The sequence below is a fragment of the Cydia amplana genome, chromosome 6 (genome assembly GCF_948474715.1).
Source record: "Cydia amplana chromosome 6, ilCydAmpl1.1, whole genome shotgun sequence".
NCBI lineage: Eukaryota > Metazoa > Arthropoda > Insecta > Lepidoptera > Tortricidae > Cydia > Cydia amplana.
Window position 1 is genome coordinate 17,460,799 of NC_086074.1, and position 21,316 is coordinate 17,482,114.

General features: G+C 35.1%; 1 protein-coding gene and 1 non-coding gene across 7 annotated transcripts in view; one reads left to right on the plus strand and one right to left on the minus strand.

Moving 5' to 3' along the window:
* LOC134648992 (uncharacterized) overlaps window positions 1-21,316 on the minus strand; it is a 561,268-nt gene that overhangs the window by 111,237 nt on the left and 428,715 nt on the right. The gene's annotated exons all lie outside the window — the stretch shown is intronic.
* Trnaa-agc (transfer RNA alanine (anticodon AGC)) lies at window positions 20,034-20,106 on the plus strand. Its single transcript has one exon. It is a non-coding gene; the product is annotated as a tRNA-Ala (tRNA).

Genomic DNA, 21,316 nt, shown 5'->3' on the forward strand with positions numbered 1-21,316 from the left:
GGACTCAAGAACTTACATAAAATGCTAAGTAACTCAATTACGTAGTACCTTTTTACAAAACAATAAAGTAAAATAAACAGAAACACTTGTTCGAATAAGTATTAATGAGTTTCATTTGTCCTCCATTTCAAATTAACAAAAAAAAAATGATTACGGATGGCTTCCCGGTTGGCGGGCCGATATCTTTTACTAGTGTCGTCAACGTTTAGTAAGCGTGTTACATACATGGTACGTACTGAACAATACTTATATTTTCACACTGTTCCACCTTTGTTATTTACATGAAACTTATATATTATGTAGATAGGTAGTTGGTTAATAATTAGTACAAAAATGGTGATAGTACGACGAGCTTGAACTGATATACAGGGTGTTTTATTTTTTTATTTAGGTTTTTTTCTAGGAAAATAAGTAAGTAGAGAGTTAGTTTTTTTTTTGATAGTTTGTATAGATGACATCAACATTTATGAAAAATTTCATAATTGTCCGTTTTATACTTTTTGAGAAAAAAAAAAAAACTTTTTAGGGTTAAATGAATGTCACGGGGTTCCAGGCGGCAGTAGAGGGTTAAAAACTGGTGTGGATTATTTTCATTTGACGGGGCATCAACTGGTAGTAGTTTTGAACTCAAAGCTTTGGGGGCAATTTTTGAAGGCTTATCCTGCTACACCCTTTCGCTCTCTATGTGATCTGCTAAAATACAAGCTGAAAGCTAGTCGGCAACTTACAAAGTTACATTTAATTTAATTAAAACATGTTTATTGTATCAAATAAAACTGAATACCTTCGCAAGATATAAAAAGGCAAAAGTCCAGTGATTAAATCGCACTAAAAATTAGATTTCCAATGCAAATCGCGTTAAGCACTTAACAGCTGTTTTACAGCCCTAGTGAACTGCGTCTTTGTCATTTCGTGAATGAGGAAGCGAGAGGCACAATCGTCTTATGGCGCATCAAACTCAAAATAATTACTTACAGAGTAAAAGGGTACAGAAAGTCTTTTAAATGTAAACATTTTCTTACTAGCGTTGCGTAAATGTATTGACATACTTAGCATTCTATATTTGCAAATTATAATACTTTGGATTTACTTCACCTATATGAACCTAGAATTTTATTGCTTAATAATTAATGTATTGTAGCTAACTAACATATTATATTAATAAGTAGAAACCATAAGCATATTATGTTTAAAATATGATAACTTTTTTTGTGATTTTATTACTGACTATTGTGTCACGAGTAAGTGAGAAGACGCACTGGACGCACCGCACGTTTAAAATTTGTTCGTTATCACATGCTCCTAAATGCATCTGCAACTCCTCTCAAATAAGTTAAAAAAATAATGGTATCATAACGGTATTTAATTCTAGGATTCGAAAAAAGCTTCACATACACTTAAAATTAGTTAATGTGTACGTAATTTTCCATATAAGTGACATGACATTGGTTTTTAGCAGCTCTCGAGAATGTGACAGAAATCATAAATTGACAGTTCCGCCCGAATGACAGGCCAATTCGATCGTACACACTGACAGTCCGCCGGACGATATCGGCCTGTCAGTTAGAACAAAAAGTTGACAGTTCCGAACAACTGACAGGCCGATATCGTCCGGCAGACTGGTAATCAGTGGGTCCCTTAACATCAAAATTATATTTGTATCATGTTATTTAGTTATCATGCGCCTCGCTCGCCCCAATACATGTACGGGCAAGTTCGTGTGAAATGCACGACAACTGAATGACATCAGCTAGATACGCTCGAATTATCCTGAAAGTGAATGAGTTTGCACAAACCAAATGAACCATCTGCCGCTCACTACGTTGTGTAATTAGGGTTGCCAGCTATAAAATACTTTCTTCATCAACTTAATGGGGCGTCTTGATGGCGTTGCCGTTTTTGTGCCAGTCATTCTTTTGTTTCGGTGTTCGAACTATGAACGATGAGTTTGAATTTGGAAGGTCGGTTAGAGAATATGTCTATGGAGTTCTATTCAGTGTTGGACCAAGCTAACTCTGCACGTAATAGGGATGATGACACATGTTGAATTTTATAACAAAATCTAGTAAAATAGATAGCAAATGAGCAATTTTATTTAAAAAAAAATTGAAATAATACAAACATACAGCACCTGAAAGTTTCAATATATAAGTTTTTTTTTTAATTTTATAAAACAAAATAAGTAAGGATACCATTCGATTCCTCACATTTTATCCAAAAAAAGATTGTATAGCAACTATATACATAAACGCAATATTTCACCGGCAAAAATGCAATTTTCTTGTTTTGTTCATACTTTAAGATGCGATCTCAGTGACCTTGACGTCACGTTCACATAGCGATTTGCTAGGGGCGTTTTGCGAGTGAAGTACGACTCTCGGACTTTGACTATCATTTCTGACTTTTGTATTGCTTTAATGCAATGGGTCCCATATAGACATTTGATCCTAAAAAGAAACCTGATTGATTGATACCATAAATGAAAATTTGTCATCTAGCCTATTCGCAATGCCAATTACAAACATCTAGATCAGTGGTTCATAACCTGGGGGTAATTACCCCCGTGGGGGTAAAACTGGTATTTTACAGGGGTAATAAGCTAACTTAATATAACAATACAACAAACGTACACTTTTTATTTTTTAAGAGGGGGGGTAAAATCAGGTTCCCTAGTTAGTCATAGGGGTGACCGGACTGAAAAGGTTAGGAACCACTGATCTAGATAGAGTCTGTGCGGAAAGAAGAGTCGTGAAATGTATGGCGCCCAATACATTCCACGACTTTTCTCTTTCCGAACAGACTCTAGCAGGTATTCATAGCAGGAGACCAATTGCCGAATCCATATGGAGTTGTAACTTAGGTGCTTTAATAGTATCACCTGTATGTATTAGCCTACGTTAAAAGATGTACCAACATTATCTACCTTCAACGGATGCGATACTATTAAGAATTCGATTTTAATTGTGATAAACGATCGAGGCAAAGTTGTAATACCATACTATAGATAGCAAAATTCTCATTTTGTTTCATAGATTGGATGAAATTCACTTGAAAATTCTGAGCAATTATACGTTACTGGCAGCTTTTATGCCAGTCATCGGCCTTTTATTTTAGGTGTTGCCTGATTAGGGATGAGGTCGCTTAAACAATGTTTATTGGGTTAAGTTAAACACCTAACGTTTGAGCTTACGATATTGAGGAGGCTTTTACAGGTTAGGTTTAATACCTAATCAGTTAATAGGTATTAAACCTAACCACTTAAGTGATTTGGGCATTTAGCTAATAACAGTGTACTGCAGACATATCTCAAAACCCACTAAATTACACGAAACATGACAACGACACGGCAAAAACACGCATTGCCGCACTAGTGAACTAAAACTGAATTAATTTGCAATTGCGGCCGGCAATGTGACTCGCGGGACTAATGTTGCCATAATTAGTAATGTTAGAGTAATTATTGCCTGCAGGTACAGGTAATGAATTGGAGTTTAGGTGAAAATGTTTTGCTGGAAATGTGTGTTGCGTGTAGACTTGTCTTTTTCGATGTTAAATACAATCATAGGTATATTAGTTATTGGAACTACGTCGCATTAGTTCTAAGTTTTTTTTGGATTTACCTCTACGATTCCCGTTACTTTGCATGTGTAAATTGTAATTTATATTTATGTGTTAGCGTTAAAGTGTTAAAACTAAAAATAATTATAAAGAATGTCTCGGCCTCCTTTTTACACGACTGACAAAGGAAAGGAGGAGATTTTTTATATGGGCCTATTCACGGAGCCTGATCCAGAAATGTCACTTTTATCAGCTGACAGATCAATCCATAACCGTTACAGAACAAGAAGTTAAAATCAGAATCGGGCTTTTATGCATTTACGCACATACACACATATTATGTGCTACGGTGCTAGAGTCTGTTTGGAAAGAGAAGAGTCGTGAAATGTATTGCGCCCCATACATTCCACGACTCTTCTTTTTCCGCACAGACTCTACGGCGTACCGCGTGGGAAGTAAAATTCTCGTGTAGCGAAAACATAATTCGTAGCACATTCGCGTAACGTAAACGTATCTTGCTAAAATAACCCGATCAAGTGCGAGTTCGTTTAACTTCCGGGTTAAGTTAAGGGTTCCGTACAAACTTTAAAGTATCTCATGTAGTATTTATTTATTTTTTTACATTTTCTTGCAAAATTCAGTACAAATTGAGCTCTTTCTAACGATACCCCACTTGATCTAGTAAGTAGACTTTGAAATTTTGCCACCCTTTCATATTTGCCATTATCCATAGTTAATAAAAATAAAAAATAAAAATAACATTTTAATGCGTCTCGGTTAGCCTTATTCCTGACTATTTCAAATTTCAAATCGATAGCTTAAGTTGTTCTCGAGATATTTAGCGATGTGACAGACGGACGGACAGACGGACAGAGTCGCACCATAAGGGTTCCTTTTGTACCTTTTTGGTACGGAACCCTAAGAAGAAAGGATTAAGCTATAATTCGCTCTATTACTGTATAAAATAATCGTAAGTATATAACGCATATTTATTTATTCTTATTCCTGTATGTGCTTATTTTCTATGAATCAATCTCCTATGCAAGTCGATGTGTCCCTTCGAAAACAAAGCCTTATCATACTCGCTACATAAGTCAAGATGTGGCATAAATATAATGGCCAATAAAGACATCAGTGGCGCCGCCAAGCGGAATGCTGATAACGTGAGTTTGGGATGAATTAACTGTCTTATTTTTGTCTCCTGTCCTGTACAGCTTAAATACCAATAGTTCTCTTTTTTTTGTTTTACTAAGCGACATTTTATAGCGATAGGGAGTAAAATTACTTTTAATAGGATTTACATTAAAAAATGTAGATCAGTATTTTTTACAGCACCAACCTAGCAAATTCAAATGCTTTCCTTAGATGCTCTTACCAATATTAAAAGGTGCATACTACATATGGCTAGAATTAAGTACCTGAAACAAATAAATAAAATAATTAGTACAATAAAACTATGTAAAACCGTAAAGATAGGTATCAAAATATTGATTACATTAATAATAATATAATTTTCTACTACTGATAATATGTTTTATTGATGGGTACTTTTTCAAATATTTATTATGTAAATATCCTTGAACATTATAGCAGCAATATTTACCTCATTCTACCAATTTTATTACATTTCCACAGTAAATAAAACCCTAACAAGCAAACGCCCCCGGCCTCCAAAAAAGTATTAAAGGCAAAAAACAAAATGGCCGGAATGCCTCCAGCAAAAATGTAACAATATTACAGTTATCTAATTCCCATAATATGCGTTACATGTCAAACTTCTCAGATAGGACGTTTATGGCTGTCTTGCCAGCATTTTTTGGCTACTTGGCTGAAAGAATGTGCCGCGGGCCGCGCGGTGGGATTCGTGATAAAAAAAAAGTTAAAATGTTAGGTCTTTGTGCCCCGCGGTGTTTTGTTTTGTTGTTGTTTTAATGATATTAATAAGAGGTTACATACTAGGGCTAGTTGAGAAGAAATAAAATAGGATCGATGATATTATTTGGGTTAATCAACATTTTCTTGTCACACGTTGCTATGGTTACGGTCTCCTGAGTCACTCTTAAAATTCTAGGTTTTTCGTCTTTAAATGAACCAAACTTGCATTTTATGGTAGTTATAAGACCTTTCCATAATGGGACATCTACTGAGCATGTTAGTAGAACATATTACAGCAGTTCTAACAATCTATGCTACTATTGTCTCCTCGCTAATGGGACAGAATAACAACAAGAAATAGTTGATTGACCCATTTTTAATACTACATCTGAATTAAAATAATAGGTATGTACCAGGAATTACTTCAAAAGTAAAACAGTGTTATCTATAATGGTTAATGTATGTAATCTGTTGTCATTGTCATCATGAAAATAATAAAGAATAGTTTAATGTTTTGATGGCCGTCTAAGCTAAGAAAAGCAATGGGTAGATCTACATTCAAAGAAAGTGTAAATTCCTACCAAAAGAAAAACGAAAAATACGATACCGAATACGTAAGATATTCATGCTTCCGCATCTGCCAAGATTCAGACATAGAAAAACTTCCTTAAAGGTACTTTACAAATCTAACTTGAATGGAAAAATAAACTTTATGACAATAGGGATAGAAATTCTCTTAAATTCATTGTTATGTTGTATGCTATACCAAAGAATTTTAAATTCGGAATATAAACTTTTTTGTCGAGTAAAAATACGAGTAGGCTCTAAGACGCTTTATATGTATACTCTTCCTTAAACTTGCAATTATATTGAAAATCTAAATATAATTTTTATTTCCTATTCATCCAAAATATACCTTATGCGTTTGTAACACGAGCTATAATTAATGCACATTTACATTGGGAAGCGCTCGCCCTAAAGCATGCTGAATATCTTTTGAAAGTATTTGAGGATTCTGCAAGACAGTCTTATACCTAAAATAACTCCCGAAAACAATGTTTGATCTGCTTGACGGTAGGGGCGTTTCCTTATTAAAATGGGACAACTTTTGGGGCTTTTTGTATTATATTTTTATCGAACGCTTTTCTCATTCATTTTTGATCGGTAGACGTCTATTGTTTAAGAAGTTTTTGTCGTGAAAAGGAAGGAAATTGTAATGTCAAAAAACATTTGCTAATAAAGCTACAAATTGAAGCAATTTTAGCTTCTTCCACATCAAGAGTGATGATATTGGATAAAAATAAAGAATAAGTACCTACTGCTGCTGTAATATTTATTTACTTATAGTCTTTTATAGTCATTATTTTGCGTTGTTAAATTCAAATTTTCTATGGGCCGATAACCCTTCGTGCCTACATTTTTTCAATTTGCCGCTTTTTTCTACTGACGGAAATGGCTTGACAGAGTATATTAAAGTTGTTGTACCTATCATCATTGCGTACAAAAGTAAACACACTTATATGTGGTTACACACGTATACATAAATAGTGCCTAACCTTTAATTAGCTTGAGGAGGTCTGCCGTATGCAATTGATTGTTGAGAGAGTTTTAACTAAGATCTTCAAAGCATTTAGGCAAGATATTAATGACTGATACTTTCTACAAAGAAAATAAAATGCACACTTGATACGCTTGGCAGACAAAAATAATTCCAAAAAGCCTTCAACATCGGCCTCCGAATGGCCCCGAGCATTAACCGTACCGCCTTCTCATTTGTCTCTGGTCTTTGGTTCCGGTTGAAAAAAAATGTTGTCTGTTTCCGGAACAAATTAGCTGGCTTTATTGGTAGTTAGTAATAATGTGGGCAGGGGTTATTCGTCGACCGCCATTTTGGTAACATAGCCTCGTGATTAATTTCTTTGTTTTTGCTTATTAATATTGTTTAAAGTGTAATATTGATAGCGTATTATGCAGCAAACTAATGTGGAAGTGTGCAGATAATGAAAAAATAATCATGAAACGCGTATAACCACCATTCTGGCGTCAACGCCGGGTAGCCCACGCGGGTTCTTGTAAAGTCTAGCTATCGCCTTACAAGAACTGAGAACCAGACTACCGAACAACGTCGTGCTCTAGAGAATTTATTTTGGTATTTCTACCTCTAACCGTGGCTGGCTAGAGCCCTAGAGGCCATAATTTTATACTTTTATACCGTACACTGGCTGAATTTTATTACAAATAATATTAATTCGATCCCACGTGGGATCCACTTTGACGTTGGCGAAATCATCGACAGTATCGATGGAGCCATATTACCCAAAGATTGATTGAATAATGTGGGCAAGAACTTTTATGTTTGAAATAATTATTTGCGGGTGGAAAATCGGAAAAACATGCTTTCATTTGGATGGAGCAAGCTTGGATTGATGGTGTTTTTTTATGTTCAGTACAAATCGCTCGCTTAAGGTGTATTATGCTATGGTTTATATTTTAGAGATACATAAATTCTTCTTGACTTTAAATAAAACATCGCATGAAAATCGGTCATTTTTTATAAAGCCTACTTTTTTATTACTATGAACTATTAATGAAATTTGTAAATACATCTTAAAAGGCAGTTTTTTTACTTTGTTGTGGTAGTATAGTATACGATATCCGATATCGTATCTAACAATGTGAAAATGCTCTTAGGTTTAGGATGCCAAGCGGATCGCGGGCTCCTTCAACGCCAAGCTTCCCTTACATTATAACGGTATCCCATACTTTTAAAATTTAAGGGCATACAATAATGTCCCCTATTATATCCCTCAACGCAATTAAATGTATGAAATCCCTTTATACTCGCTATATTTACTGCCAGGTACCTTTTAATCCCAAATCGTATTTAGGATCTGCTCTTCCGAGAGCCCATCGCCAAGCCCATATTAAAGAGAAAATTGACGATCCCTCAATCATCTGCCTATTGAATATCGGGGAGTATTTGATTAAGTAAAGGTCTACTGTATGCCAAAGAGAAAAGTAGTATATTTAATGTTCTAGTCTAGTGTATTCAGTTTTTTTTAATATATAGTTGTATCGTATTGTTAGGATATTTAAATAGCTATATTTAGTAACTATGTACACAAATCTACCTCCACACCTAAATTTGAAGGTCTAGGATAAACTCAAACTTACAATTACATAATTATTTAATGTTCATGTAACAAATTCATTTAAGCAAACATTATAAAAAAACTTGATCCTCTTTTTTAATGCATATTTACAAGACCGTGTCAAAAAGTTCCTTTTGCAAAACATCCTTTTACCTTTGAAAATTTTCCCGTCGACTTTTTATCACCAGACGACTAAATCACATCAGCTCGCTCAGAAGATTTAATTTGCAAGCATTGTTACACGACACATACACAACATTACTTTCCAAAACTCTTATCTCACTACCAACTGCATTTCAAAAGCGACCTTATATGTAAACAATAAAGATTACTTTTAAAACAATGCACGTGAAAATACGACATTGATAAATTAAAACTTCGCTTGAGAGTGCCTAACATAGTCCGAATTAATAAAGTTACTCAATGTAATTAGAGTCTTAATAAATATTCTTAAGGTTGAAATTGCAATGAAATTAAAGTAGACTAAGTACATTTTAGTTGCGTATGTGACATGTCTGTAAAAAGGTTAATCCTGTGGAGTTTTATTCGCGATGAATAGGGTTAATTTATTCGTGTTGGTTTGTTGTCTTTATTTCTGTGGGATTTTTATTTCGTAGTTTCTTCAATAGGGATAATAATGTTGTGCCAGACGTTTCATTTTAATCCTCGCGTTTGTGAATGTTTGTCGATGGACTCCGTTCGGAAAGAGAAGAGTCCTGGAATGTATCGAGCCCCATACATTCCACAACTCTTCTCTTTCCGCACAGACTCTACAATTGATTCCAATTTCGACATACGTAGACCTACTTATGAATCTTATAATATTGACTATATGTATACGGTCGGGCGTAGCCCCAACTTAAGTACCAACCCAAGTTGCCATACTGATTGTATAGAAAAGTGGATACTTATGTTTGAGAACCGACTGTACAGTCGCCATCAGATATATCGGAGCGGCCAAGGTGTCCACAATATCTGAACACGCAATCTAACGTCTTGACAATATAGGCGTGTTCAGCTATATTCGAGCGTCTTAGCCGCTCGGATATTTCTGATGCCGACTGTACATGTCACATAAAGGGCCGATATTTCAGTTACCATTTAACTAGTCATTTTTTAATAATTAAAAAAAAAATTAAATTACGATTTTTGGAGAAAATTCTTTAGCAAAGTAGGCACATTTTACGATATTTGTTTTGTAATTCCCTCTCCCAAGCCCAACCCCTGTCCGTCACAAGAACATGCATCTGACAAAACAAACAATTTCCTACAAGCATCGGACATTTGGCGGCCTAATGGCCCCTGACTTAAGCCGTAAGTGCGTCTTAAGCCGTGCAGATCATCCGACCTACCCGACTTTAAGAAAATACTGTAGCAGATCCACAGAAAAACCGACCCAAGTGAAAATGGAGTTTACGTCACCCTAGGGTGACGCGAGAAGAAAATCTCACTTCCTGGCCAAGGCAAGCCTCACCTTCGGTTCGGGCCACAAACACCTGTAATCTGGAGCATTTACGAATTCACCTCCTAGGTATGTAATGTACTATTACGACTTTAATTATTAAGCTACAAAACAAAAAAAAGGTCTACCGCGAATCGAAATTCGCAAGTGGGTATATTTCTCTTTTACTCCAAATAAGTCGTAATTTGAGTGACTGAGAAAGATTCCCGCAATTTGAGTACTTTGGTGGGCATGACGACGTAAGCGCCAATGTTCTTAAAGGCGATTTTCGTATGAACACGTATCCTGTCAATGAGATATAAGTCGTTTACAAGTGAAGCTTTTAAAGGGAGTAATTCACGGGCGATGGACAGGGAAGGGGCGGGTCTGGGGGGAAAATGCTTTTTATTTGGCATATAATATATGGCTGCAAATAATGTGGAGCCTTTGTTAAGTTTATGACTGCATGTGTCCGTTGCTGTTGGAAACAGACAAACAGGACACACCGAATTTTTATGAGTATTTACTATTTTTTTTATATATTTTTTTAAATACAGACAACAATAACAGTAGGTTTTTGAATGTAGAGCCTCGGCTTTTCAAACTTCAAACTTCAATATTTGTTCAGCAAATAGGCCACAAGGGCACTTTTATACGTCAACATTGAATTTACATACAAGCAATTTTATTACTGAACCTTTTACGAGACTTTTTGATATAAGTAGATTTAGAATCAAAAACATTGAATTTTGTACAAAAAATAGTATTTTTTATTTTGATACATTTTAAAGTTAAGTTTTTTTCTCTTGGAAATTGCACAAAAAAGGAAATAGGTGGGTACAAAAAATGGGAAATTGGATTACCAAGGTTAGCTCAATACGATAAAATTTAGGATTAAACAACACTTGTTTTACGCTACAAAATTAGCGAAAAATAATTCAGCCCGTAGGATTACAGCCCCAAAACGTACCTGCAAACTAATTACTTTTATACCCCCTGTATACTTTACTGGAACATAAGTGAACACTCTCAAGAAGCGGTCGAGACGCATCCTTTCTTGAAAGCCCTTCACCTAACCAGCGAATATAGACCCCACTTAACACGACCACATACCCTGGCCGCTATCTAAATTAACTAAGAAAGGGAGGTGGGGGAGGTCAATCTATATTGGAAAGCGTGGAAGACATGACCACTTCAGCGGGTCTTACTTGAAGCTCTAGCGCGGCCATTCGAGGTAGACCTTCGCTTGTATTTTGTTTCGAACGCTCAGAAATTCCTTGACATAATTGCTGCTTGTGCTCTATCGTCCACTATAACAAGACACGTATATTAGTAACGTTTCTAAGGGTAGAGACGTCTTTTTAAGTGGTTGTTATATAATGGATTACCGTCAATAAATAAACAGCATTAGCATTACGTCTGAATGATGGCGGGGCTCATTTGAGCCGATTTTGGTCGGATTGTGGTCTCGCGAAATGCGTTGTGAGTAGGTAAAGGGTTATTAAATAATCATTGTATTGCTGTGTGCGTTAATTAATGAAATGAGTGACTAAATCGAGGTGATTCTGTTTCATTGAACTGTAAATCCTACAGAATATTGTATTTGGAAAATATCATTGTGTAGAATATAGGTAAATAACTCAACAATTTTATTGATAACTAGCGACCCGCCACGGTTTCGCACGGGTTAACAAATGATATAATACATAAACCTTCATCTTGAATCACTCTATCTACTAGAAAAACCGCATCAAAAACTATTGCGTAGTTTTAAAGATCTAAGCATACATAGGGACAGACAGACAGCGGGAAGCGACTTTGTTTTATAGTATGTAGTGATGATTAAATAAAACTAGTATCTTAATTTCATGTTTCCAAAAGTATCAACTAGTCTTAAAACAAACTGAATTCTCACATGGTTGAAATGATAACTATTTTTTTGTATTTTTTCGGGGATAATCTTGGCATAAAACGTTACTATGACAACAGCAAAAATCGTGGACAATTTTAAGGAATTACCATTACATTACTCGCGGCATAGCGTGAACGCAAAATATTCCCTAGACTCAAAAACTCCAATGACATAGCCAAACTTTTACTACCCTCTGTGCTATAATATTACAAAAACGTCGTAAGTATCATGAATTTCCAATAAAAATCTCCCCTTTTGTACAAAGAAGCAATAGTCAGTTGCGACCCAGTTACCAACGCAATAATACTCAGCAACAATTTACCAAAACTCTTACTACTTGACTTATATTTGATCCACATCCAACTGTAAATGCGTGTAGTAAGGTACATATTTGTACAAATAATTTGTTTAGATACGAAGTTCATAAAGTTATAAATTGATATGAATATCGGTGAGCCAATAAAAAGTTGTGCAGTAAACGGTCCGCACTTTTTACTGGCATTTCAGTTTGGTGGTGATTTCGTAGAAATATGGGTTGGTTATCGAACAGAGTGAATAATGGATATGAAAATGGATAAACCATTGACTGGCTCTATTTAGTGTTTTTATCATCGACAATCGTCCAATCATTGGCATTGATTTGAAAGATAAAGATAATTTTCACTTCTCATGCTCAAAAAGAGCACCTTTATGTCGTGCGTAGACGACATAAAATCGCATTTTATGCTCTAGAGCATAAAAGTAAAATTTTCTTCTAATACTAAGGTAATCGGTCTCAACAACCAAACAGTTAAAACATATTGCACAATTTTACTGAGCAATAAAATTGTGTAGATGACAAACTTGTTATATTATTTTATTGTTGCTACAATTTATTACAAATCCGTATTTTCTGTCATTAAAGTTAGTAAATCACATAAAATAGGAGTCGATTATCGTTTAAAAATGCTCCGAAATGTTTGACTTGGCAGAAAACCAAGCGTCTGAAACTCTGATCACATGTTAAAAAAAAATAATTAAAAAGTTAGTTGGCGGGAATTGGTTATGTATTATGTTCTTTCGCTTTACGACAATTTCGTGGTGTAAATTGCCATGAAAAATATAATTTATTTTTCTCGCAATCGAAGTGAAAAGCAGAGTGTACAACAAGGGTAAAAATGGGTCACTTTATGCCCTTGTTGTACAATCTACTATTATTTGCATTAAACATTACCAGGTACAGGGTGTTAATAATACTTGTAGTAGTAGGTTTACATGTTTGACCTTATGGTATGCAAAAGGGTAACTAAAAACTAATATTTTACAGACAGTTGAATCATTCTTATAAATAAATATAAATAAATAAATAGATACTATAGGACATTTTTACACAAATTGACTAAGCCCCACAGTAAGCTCAAGAAGGCTTGTGTTGTGGGTACTCAGACAACGATAGATATAATATACAAATACTTAAATACATAGAAAACAACCATGACTCAGGAACAAATATCTGTGCTCATCACACAAATAAATGCCCTTACTGGGATTCGAACCCAGGACCGCGGCTTCACAGGCAGGGTCACTACCCACTAGGCCAGACCGGTCGTCTAATATATAATATATTATAAACTAAATAAAACATTTAAGAAATTTCATATAAGTATGGATAAATTTAACCCTTAACACGGCAAGACATGAAATAATGTATCCACCTATCTCATGGAATGTTTTTAGGGATAGTAATGAGTTAAAAAGTACTATAATTTACGAAAAAAAAATTAAAAAATTCTGAAAGTAGGGTTTTTAGGACGTCCGTTAAAACGGACATTGCCATGAACCTTATAGATTGAGTGCTCCCAAGGTTGTCCTAAAAAACGGACAACGCTGTCATACAGTTTCAGAAAATTAAAATAAATAAAATATTATAGGGCAAGAAAATTGTAAATTATTTAAATAACACACTAGTAAATGTTTTGAGAAAACGTTTAATTACAATATAAAATAGAAAAAACTTATGTGAAACATAATAATACTATATTTACTTCCAGTGTTAATGTATAGAATGACCCACATACCGAAATATTAAACCAAAACTATAAATTTCAAGGCTACTTATATATGCAAAACAGGCTCATAAAGCTAGTTATTTATTTTACAATTATTACAATTATTTTAAGTGACATTGCTATACTAAAATGACCACACCATTTAACACTATGATCTCACAGTTCTATGTCTTGCTTGTTTCCTTATCACACGAACTATCTGGAACCTAAGCTGGTGGTAGAGAAAAGCTGTCGTTCCTGTTAAAGTTTAGATGTTTTTCAGTCTCAATGGCATCTCGAAACATTCTGGGATTATATCGCTCCTCCTTGGCAAGAATCAGAGGCTTATGCATGTCATTCTCCCAGACTGCAGACTTTGGTTGGCGGTCCTTGACAATATGTTCCTGTACCCAAGTAGAAATACTTTCGTCTCCTTCCCATCCTTTACTACGTCTTCCCCACATATAACTCGATTCAAATTTAGGCATTTACTGTCCTGAATTTTGAAGGGATTCCATTTTACAGGCCTCAGGAATTGTAACATCTTCTTCGTCGACTTGAAATAGGTTTTAACCGTAGCACATTTCAAGACGTGCCAATAATTTGGATACTGAAGCGAATTATGAGTTTGCTGACATGGAATTCAGTTTTGTAGATGGAGTACTAAGGGACAGGTCGTGTTCAGGTCGAGTCATTATATTATTAACAACGTTTTTCACACAAGGACCTTTGACTTCGAAACCGTCTATAAGTACAGATTCACGTTGTGGTGCACTAAACTTTAATAGCATGGCAATAAGAATAATAGTACGCGTCTTTGTAAATGAACCGATCTATATTTGTCCATCATATCTGACATCTCCGGAGAAAGTGACTTGGCTGAAAGAGAGTCGGATTGGGGCAAGGTACGTACAAGTTGTCTCTAGTAGTAAAATTTCGTGATCGTCGTTTTTTTATTATCTCACTCCTCTGAGTCAGATGTTGGAACCACCTGAAACTAAAATACAATAAAATGTATCCATATACTTATGTATCACACAATCCCAACGCAACGCCAGCCTATAAAATGACAATAAATTAAAAAAGTATATAACCTATGTATGGCAATGTCCGTTTTCTGTCACAATCGTGTCTGCGCACAAGACGGCACGGTCCGTTTTTTAGGACGTGCATGCATGGTACTTGGTTACCAGTACTATCGACAATGTCACAAAAATGGGACAAGATTTATTTCACAATTTTTGACTTATAATTAATCTATGATATAATGAACTTTATATGTAATAACAATGTTTAACTCACCTAGTAATAATATCAACACAAAGAAAGCACTTTAGCTTGTTACTTTATATTCTATGACGTCAGGAACACACTCCGCCGCAAATTCAGCAAATTTCATATTTCAATTGCCGCTTGCGCATAAACCGAATGTTGCCTGATATTGCCACAAGCTAGAAAAAAAAGTACAATTCTTGCACTTTCTTCAACGTACTTCCTTTTCTAGCCCGCATATAGTGTTTAAACTTGGGGCCGCATTTAGTACCTGTACTAAAAAAGGGACATAAACGTTTTAAGGGTTAAACAGTGTCAAAACATTCACTCACACTATAAGTTTTTGTCGTTAAGCCATTTATCATTATCTTTATTGATTTGAACGGAAAGGCATTTGGGTCACACAAATTATATTATAAGCGTACGCTTAACTCGTTCGCGTCCTTCCAGCAGATATCGCTGCATTTTTACAGGCGGGATACACTTTTACAGTACTGAAGACTCAAATAAATAATAATCACATGATAATGATACATATTATGTACCGGGTTGATAAGTGGTAAGTAATAGTTTAAGAAAAATCTATTTATAACCATCCTATGTGTAGTTTAACGTCATAGACACTAAAAGTCCGAGCCCTTTTTAAACATACTAGTGTACAAAACAACCAAAGAACCCACTTAAAATTCAAGTCCTCTTAAAATTTAAATCGCAACTACAAACGCAATTTCCCAGACTAATAAAGCCCCCCACACACGTAAGTCGCATCACACCCGCGTAATAAATCTCCGCGGCGAATTAATTCATTTCCTCGTACGTGACGGCGGACAGTGAGCAGCCGGCTTTAGGGGTAGCATTCGGACGTGGTAATCTTGATTTGGTACAAGTTGAATTAAAAGAAAGACTGCGGTAAGATTTTGCAAGTAAGTTAATTTTTATATGTATGTTACCCATTTTAAATAAAAACGCGTTTTCCCTAGTTAAAACTAGTTTTCCGTATCGCCTCAGTGAAAACAAGTATTCACTAATTAAAACGAATTTTCGCAAGGTGCCTCGGTAAAACTAGTTTTAGAGGTATTGACGGTAACATGTATAATGTTTCTCATTACAAATTTTATCTAAACTAGTGGCTCTGTGAATCGATAAAAACAATCAATTTTATCGAAACTGCTTACCAAAGTTCACGAGAATCGATTAAGAGCCAACAGCAGTGGTCATTTCTCCATACAAACGTACTCGACTGTTTCCTCCGTGGGTTTTGAAGCTAGAACAATGAGTTTTTCAAGACAGATTAATATTGTCAATATCTGTGTCGGACCGTTTTGCTTTTTTTGATATATTTGTTTTTTAAGGCGCTAGAGCCCTTCATAAATGGCCAAAATGGCCTAATTGACTATGCCGCAATGAGAGGCGCGCTATTCAAAACTGATATCAATTAGCCAAAAAAGCAAAACGGTCCGACACAGATAATGTCATAATCATTTAGATTTCCAAATTTGGTTACGATTGGTTAAGTTTTGGAGGAGGAAACAGTCGAGTACGAAACCTCGATTTTTGAGATTTTTACGCAGGATTTTTCGCCTTGTCCTTATCGCACTAGTTTTAGGAGCCGCTTCCGTTAGCGAGACGGGTATATTTACCTAAAATATTTAAATCTCAGCTCCTGTTGGCTCTTAAGAATGCGTCCTGTAAAGGAGAACATTCGAACATACATAAAACATATTATAATCACGCCTATTTCCCGGAGGGTTAGGCAGAGACCACGGATTTCCACTTGCTACGATCCTGACATATCTCTTTTGCTTCCGTTCCTCATACACGCTCGCCGGTTTAGGATGCTCTTGACCTGGTCATTCTTCAGGATTTCCCCGATCTGATCAGAGAAAGTCCGCCGATGTCTGCCCCTTCCAACTCCATCTTCTACTTCTCCCTTATACACTCTCTCTCTTCGAACAGATTGATGAAATAAATATCGAATCAAGTTGCGACTTTGCAAGTCTGAATGCGGCCCTTCGGGCACGTTTTATTCGCACTGGGGAAATTGATAATAAGCTAAGGATACTTTTCTTGTGGCTTGGTGTTTTTGTGTTTGTCTGACAGTGTACAGGCGGCTTAAACACGTTTTGTTGTCGCAAGGAAGGATGCTAATTATGTAATAATAGATTATTTAAGGAAGGCCTTTTTCCTCTGCCGTTTTTAACTTTAATCGGCTGATTATTTTAACAAATCGAAGCATGTTGATTCTAACAATATTACGTAACTTAACCCGTTGAAAATTATCGTATAATCAATTACCTTAATTGAATTAAGTTTCCTATTTTAAACCAATATGTGGTGTTTTTTATATAGCTTATTCTAAGAAAGTCTTAAAAAATACAAAACTAAACCACTATAACTAAATCTTTATTGATTTGAACGGAAAGGCATTTGGGTCACACAAATTCTATTATACGAGTAGGTATGTTTAACTCGTACGCGTCTTTCCTGCAGATATCGCTGCATTTTTACAGGCGGGATACACTTTTACAGTACTTAATAATAATCACATGATAATGATTAGAGGGCGGATTTGAAGTAGCGATCTCAATATTAATATGGATATGACTGGTATAATTTATTATTTTTTCTACACACTATAGCTTTTTTTTCTTAAAAAATACAAAGTTAAACCACTATAACTAAATCTATTTTTATTTTACTAACGAAAAAGCTTCCATAAATTAACTACATTTATAAATTAGTCAAAACACAAAGCAAAGACTATCAGAGAGAGATATATCATCTAATTAGACAGTTTTTTTTATTCGGTACATGCCTATTAGTGAAAATTAGTAACCTTAACTCAACGCTGCAGGTAATCCTATGTCAACCGTTCACCCCATATCAGCAAGCCGTAAGCGTGCATAACGCGCGCGTATGCATAATACGCATCCAGCGCGCAAACAGCTTAACACTAAATACACTAATTAGTGTTCACTAATTGCGGAAGAAATAGTTACGCGGATGACAGGAATATGATGCAGTTTGAGCTTTGAAGTTAATCAGGACCTAGGTAATCTAGGTAGTAGGTCTAGACTTTAATAAATTGCCAATTTGTTTCTAGACGGTAAAAATGATGGTTAGGGACGAGGGGCTGAAAAAATGAGCCTAGCCAGTAACGAGTTAAGGGTTTTTTTTTTTATAATTAAGGTAAGTGCTAAACTAGTTTGTTTTCTAGGCTATATGTATGTGTTATTTGAACTTTTTTTTCCTTAATGATTGAATAAATAATAGTATTTAGTTTTGAAGATCATTCTACCAATGTTATTGATAACATATTTATTACTAGGCACAGACATATTAACTATCAGCCATATTCGAACTCGATACGTCAAATACTAGAGTTTGAAACGATATGGATTGGATATGTCAGTGTCAAACAAGTGTCAAAAGTGATGCGTTTGTTTGAAGAAACGTCACTTTTGACACTGGTTTGACACTAGTATTTGACGTATCTTAAATTTCGAATATGGCGGTATGTATGTTACAACCGGTCACTCACTTATTTTTCTACATCAGTCCGCCAACGCGTGCTCCCGTTAAAGCTTATCGTTATGAAGCGAAACATGACGAGCAAACTACGACTTAGAATACGTGAGTGACCCGTTTTAAATATTTTATAATTACAAATCTGTCACAATAAAATGTTAATTTAAAACTAGTTCCGAAATTCAATTTACAGTTGGCGTGTAGTATTTAGTAAATAGCTCAGTTCCATGGATTCAAGTTAGTTGCGAACTGCGCGATTGCAATTATAAACTTTGCCTGTATTTATCTGGTTATCCTATTAATAATATGGACGAAGAGTTGAAATTATATTTGGAAAATTTAGATCATAATGTACCTATAATATACAAATAATGATTACTTATTGTAACATTTACTAACTGGATGAAACAAGTTGTACAAATGTATAATTTTATAACTAGATAGTCATATTTATTTGATATTTTATTAATTTTGTTGTTATGCGGACAGATCTCTTTTAATAAAAGTGTGTAGTATGAAAATTGGAAAAGCGTGCGTATTATCAAAATTTCATAATTCTTTAAAAAAAGTTGCCAGTTCTACTCGTATTTTGTTTTCATTTATGTCATCAAATAAACAACCTAATTTATTACTTTTAGGTATTAGAAACAGCTCTCGACGTTCAACACAAGACTGTTTAGAATTTAGTAAAGATTACCTATCGTATAGTAACTGTTTTTTTAATCTCATCTGTATTGTGTTGTAACCTATTGTATAATTGATTCAGCGACTCTGTACCTAAAAATACCATACGAATAAATCTATCAACTCCACTTTATACCCATAGATACATGAAAGTTAAATAATACATCAATTTTAGATAAACGCGCGGTGGGATAACTGAATGCAGACGTAGGAAATTGCGAAGTCTGCGAGGAGTACAGTTGACGCGAGATTGTAGAAAAATTTCAACTAGACAGATTTAATAGGGAACGTGCTTTCGCGAGTTGGCATTTTTGCAAGTGTCAGAAAAGTCAGTTAAGTCTGTAACTGTCTAATAAATTTAATTTTGTACTAAGCAGAAACGTCTGCGAACGATGCTATTAAGCTTAGAAACCAATTAAAAGTGAAAAAAACACAAAAATAATTTAGTAAGGGATAGCGCATCGCTCCTGGTGAGTTCCCAATATGATTTGGAACTCCGGTAGCCGTTTAAGAAGTATAACACTCTTACGGTAGATGTCGCTAGGGCCTCATATATGGTGGAAATATTCACTGTATTGGGTAAGGTCTTAGTAGCTCAGATGGCAGGGCACCGGACTAGCGATCCAGTGGTCGTGGGTTCAAATCCCATCCAAGACAGTGAATTTCTCTACTTTTTAAAAGGTTAGGGTACCTAATACGATGAATGTTTCGTTTTGCGATCCGTAAGAGCCTAAGTCAAAATAGAGAAATGAGAATATTTCGATTTTTACTTTGATATTTTAGGTTTACAGAGTTCTAAAGACAAAATTGTAGGTACTCGTAGTACTAACTTTTTAAACACTATAATTATTAAGGTATATGTGTGGTACTACCTATTTATTTCTTCAGCAAACCTACAGTAATATATCATCTGTCTGATCAACGACCCTAAAAGTGCAACGATTGCAATGCTTACCAATTGTTGACATTTTAACAAACCCTACTTGTCTTATCAAAAAAATATTAATGTGAAATTAATCAATTTTAGCCTGTGATCATTAACTCTGTGCTTCTGTCGCTACATCACTTATCAAAAGGTCTGGTTTCCATAACTCCCCAATGAAATGAGGTGTGAACTTTCCATTATTTCGCCTTCCATTGTGCCCGGAGCGATTTGCGCCTCAAATCCCCGGTGGATGGGTTTTGAAACATTTTGAAGAGTGTCAGATGAATTTGTTTCACGAATTGAAACATGCATTTCAGCCATGCGTGTACAGGGTGAATGATTTTGCTAAAATGGGGAATAGATTGGACGTGTACTTTTTGTGTTCTGCGCGCTTGAGTTGCCAGTACGTTTGGTTTTTTATTAGAAAAGTTGTGGCGTTGTTTGCTGAATTAAATCTAAAATAAAAACGTTAGACCAGGTTGGATAAATCCTTTATATTTTAGAACTTAATAAAAATACTATATTCATGTCCTATGTAGGTTTGACTAACTACACTAGTACTACATGAGAAATATACCAATGTGATTATCCCAGCGATTATATAATACACCGCTGCGGTAGTTATAGTATATCTTTTCACCGCATGTGCTTATATCTGAAATCTTTATCCTAAGATATAAATCCACCATTAAGGCATTAAGGCATGCAGTCCACCATTTGTACTTATTATTTTATTCACAATAAATTATAAATAAATAAATGGGTTACAGAATATAGTTTATAGTTTATGCATGGCAGATAAAATTGAGCTTATAATATTAATAATGTAGATACGTGTGTTTTTAGGGTTCCGGCGTAGCCAAATGGCAAAAAACGGAACCCTTATGGATTCGTCATGTCTGTCTGTCTGTCCGTCCGTATGTCACAGCCACTTTTTTCCGA